The following is a 4,278-nucleotide window of genomic DNA, read 5'->3' as shown; positions in this document are numbered from 1 at the left end:
GCCAAAGGAAAATTAACTTTTCCAAGTAAAACAAACATTTCAAACTGAAAATAATGTTGTTAATGACTATCTTTTCTTTTTAACCAAGAGGCCCAAAGCTTTTAACGTGTTTTACAATTATTGAATATGCAACTGATTCTAATGTGTTTTTATATATAAATTATGTAAAAACATTAAAAATTATTAGCTGTTCTTCAAATTCTTGTAGTTGAGTGAAAACAACAGGGCTCTTTGCCCTGGGTCTTTCTCCATCATCCTTGCTACTTTCCTGAGTTGAGGCCATGAGAGCGTCTGTGTCTGTCCACATAAAATGCAGAGGGAGGCAATTCTCCAACTCTTAAAAAGACAACTTATGGGAAAAAAATCAGCAAGGTCAGAGGGGGAAGCAGAGGTAAACATTTAAATTATCTACATTATTAGGTTAGGAGAATGATATAGATAAAGAAAATCTGTAGATAATCTAAACGTGTTGCTTTTCAATATTCCCGAGAAACTTAATGACTGCCTTGTGGTTCCACTGGGGCTTGAACCCAGGACCTTCTGCGTGTAAGGCAGATGTGCTAACCGCTACACTATGGAACCACATTATAGGTCTTGTTTTTATAAGTTGTGTCAACTTCAATATTTCATTGATTTTTTTTTATTCTAGCAGAAGTGAAAATGAATGGTTGCAGTTTTTATCCATTTTTTATTCTCTTCTCCAGCTTTTCCTTAAGGAGAAATGAAATGTCCAAAAATTAGGTAATGTTGAAAGGTCTGAAAAGAAGCTAAAGCAGAAGAGGTGAAAAGAGAAGAAAACTTCATAATCCACTCACTCGTATGCAACTCTTCAATAAGAAGTTGACACTTCAGTGAATTGCTAATCAGATCCACTGCCGCCTGCGAGTTTTCGGAGTCAGGACAGGGGAGCTAGTTCTTTTCAGGACTATCTGAAGGATGCACCCCCCCTGGTACAATAGCTGGTCAGTCACAACTAGGAACAACAGATGATCCTTTCCAGGCAGAAGTTACATGTTTGGCAAGCCACACATGCTGTGTACTACGAAAGAGGTAGAGGAAGGATGTTCCATATGTCATGCTTGGCTTGATTTCACTCAGCAATAAGGCGGTTTTGATTGCATGGGAGAAGTCAGATAAAGAGGTTCCTGGTTAGACTTCTGGCCGCATTTTATAACACTCTGCCTGACAGGGTTCTCTTGATCCATCTTCTTCAAAAGATTGCATGTAGATTTTTACAGTATGTAGTTCTCCCTCCTTCAATCTCTCAATATGAGTATTTCCTTTACATGAATTAACTGTATTGGTAATTAATTTGCAATTGTCTTTGTCAGAGACTGTCTGACACAGAGAAGGACTCAATTAAATATTGGTTTTTAATGATTTTGTGAATCATGGAGAGCAAGAGCATGGAGAGTTTATTCTCGATCTTCTTTTAATGAATCAGCTCAGCCTTTGTCAATGGCCTTCAAGGCCTGGATTGAGAATTCAGGCTTGTTCAGACTGCCTGGGCCTCTGGAGAGGATTTCCCCTGGGTTTAAGGAAAGGGAAGTGACTTGGTACGGGCTATTTCCAGGATCCTTTGAGCAGAAAAGGACGCATTTCTAGGAAAACTAGAGCTTCCAATTTAGGACCTGAGCTTTGTAAATTGGAATAAATCTGAGAACAAGAACTTGACTTACAGAGTATATCATCCAAAATATTTTTTTCCTACTTGTCTCAAATAGAGAGCTCTTTTTTTTAATGGGTTGAAGATCATTTTGTTTGCAAAAAATTTCTGATATTCAAAATTTTAGGCCATAGCCTTAAAAGGACATGAAAAGACAAGATTCAAACATCTAGAAAGTGATAAAGCTAAAATCTGAGCCTAGATGATGAAATGTGAGAGCTGCTTTCATACTACACTGTCGCAAGCATATACTGGTCATAAACTGCCTCAATATTTACAGTTTTCCTAAAAGGGTGCACTTTGATTATCCATGTTTTTTGATAATTAAATTGATTAATGTGACATTTTTTGGTAAAATATTGAAAAGAGAGGGAGACAAAAACTCAAGATGAACATTAAGTTTTTTTTCTTTTCGTCTCTATTTCTACTTTTTTTTTTTTTTTTTTGGTGAGGAAGACCAGCCCTGAGCTAACATCCGATGCCAATCCTCCTCTTATTTTGCTGAGGAAGACTGGCCCTGGGCTAACATCCATGCCCATCTTCCTCTACTTTATATGGGACGCCGCCACAGCATGGCTTAAGTGGTGCATCGGTGCACACCCGGGATCCAAACTGGTGAACCCCGGGGCCGCCGCAGTGGAGCGCGCGTATGTAACCACTTGCGCCACCGGGCCAGGCCCTATTTCTACATTTTATATGCAGTTAAAATCATATAATGACTAATTTTTTAACATACAATTTTACTAAACATCACATCAGAAACACTTTCATGTCCATGAAAACTTACACGAAATAATTTTTATTATAATAAGTTACCCTGTTTGCTAAAACAGTTTCAACATGTTGTAAAAACATATAAAACATGTATAACAGCAATACTTATATTGCACTTACTCTGTGCAGGGTACAATGATAAGTGTATTCATTTGTATTATCTAATTATAAAAAAAAAACAACCCTAAGCTTTTAACTACTTTGAGGCAATGCTTCTAGATAGTGTAAATAACTGAAGTTAAGAGCATTCATTTCCCAGAAATAAATTCTCTTATGTCATTCACTAGAGTATATATATTTCAATGGATAGATTTAATTAATCCCCATTTGTTGATATATAAGTAGTTTCTATTTATTAATGAATGCTGTGATGAACAAATTTGTGCTTAAGCTTTTAACATGTTCCTAATTATGTCTTATGTCTGGGCCGCTCAATTTGGGATCTGCCTTTGAGGAAATTCAGTGACATGCCAAGATGATCTCAAAGATACAGGATACATATGCTGTGTTTCTGTGAAGTTTAATTTTGCTCAACAATTTTGAGAAAAATTTTTAATTAAAAAAATTTATTCATTTAATTCAAAGAGTATTTATTGAGTGCCTACTATATCTCGGTAATTGTTCTGGAAGCCAAGTGTATTGGCATACTGCATGCATCCTTCATCCTGTCTTGGCTTCATGTGACTCCTGAGTTTCCTACTTACTTTTTATCTGTTAAATGCCATCTCTTCTATGTAATTATAGTCTTTGAAATGTTTTAACTGTGCTTTTCAAATGCACACAAAGAAAATAAACAAATTCAATATCTCCATATCATTGTTGCAATCTTGTATTGTGTGGTCCAAGTCTAGTGAGGTAAGCATAATGTGTTATTAAGCCATAGGAAATCTGTCCAGCAGGAAATATATCTGTGTTCAACCGAGAACACGTCAGAGAGAAGAGGGCAGATTACGCTGGGTGTAATGTCACGTGCTCAGCAAGAGGTGCTGTTCTGCTGGATTAAACTAACTACAATGTTAGATTCATCAGTAAATCTAAAAAGGTCCAAGCAGCTAACTTTTTACAAATTGTTGAACTTGTCACTGTGCAAACAGTATTTAAAAAAAAAAAAACTTTGATTACAGAAAATTAAGCAGTGACACTCATGAATGCATTCAAATCTTGTCACAATTACACTCAATCAAATGTTATTTACAAACACCATTAAATTATGTCTTGTTCCATTTCCCAACTCAGCGAGTTCCCAGATATCATAAAATTACAAAATTTTCTGGTTTGTGTATTTTGATGCTACTCTTCATTTACTTTTTTAACTTTTTAAGTATTAAATGCATACAAAAAATGCAAACACAGAAGTGTGGAGCTCAATGAATTTTCAAAAACTGAAGGCAAGCATGTATTAAGCACCCAGATCAAGAAACAGAACATTCTACAAATTGAACTCAAGCAGAAGTGCCTCCTTGCTGGCAAAGTCCCCTCCTGTCAGGAACCCATCAAAACAAACCACTTTCAGGGTCCAGAGGAGGCAATGACTGCCCAACCTCCAAATGCTTGCCCCTATTCTCTATTTTAGACTGTCAAGTCCAAGTCCTTTTCCAGTTCTCCGATGCCTATAAGAATATCTACCCCAGTTTTTCCAGTTGTTGGCATAGGGATTGTTGGCCTGCCATGAACTACTATATTCTCCCTGGAATAACAAACACTCATGCTTCATTTTCTTTAAAAATAACACTCCAATTATCACTTGCTATTTTGTAACACAGAGTAAGTGAAATCCATGTACAGTTGTCAGATAGCCAAATATGTGCTTTATTACTGAGTAATTAGAAGTGAGACTA

The 4,278-nt window shown here is 36.4% G+C and overlaps 1 non-coding gene across 1 annotated transcript; it reads right to left on the bottom strand.

Moving 5' to 3' along the window:
- Window positions 1–509: 509 nt before the first annotated feature.
- TRNAV-UAC (transfer RNA valine (anticodon UAC)) lies at window positions 510–582 on the bottom strand. The gene has a single exon. It is a non-coding gene; the product is annotated as a tRNA-Val (tRNA).
- Between the last annotated feature and the right edge of the window lie 3,696 nt (window positions 583–4,278).

Source organism: Diceros bicornis, chromosome 23 (genome assembly GCF_020826845.1).
Source record: "Diceros bicornis minor isolate mBicDic1 chromosome 23, mDicBic1.mat.cur, whole genome shotgun sequence".
Classification (NCBI taxonomy): domain Eukaryota; kingdom Metazoa; phylum Chordata; class Mammalia; order Perissodactyla; family Rhinocerotidae; genus Diceros; species Diceros bicornis.
Note: the sequence above shows the minus strand (reverse complement) of the source record. Positions and strands in the feature narration are given on the sequence as shown.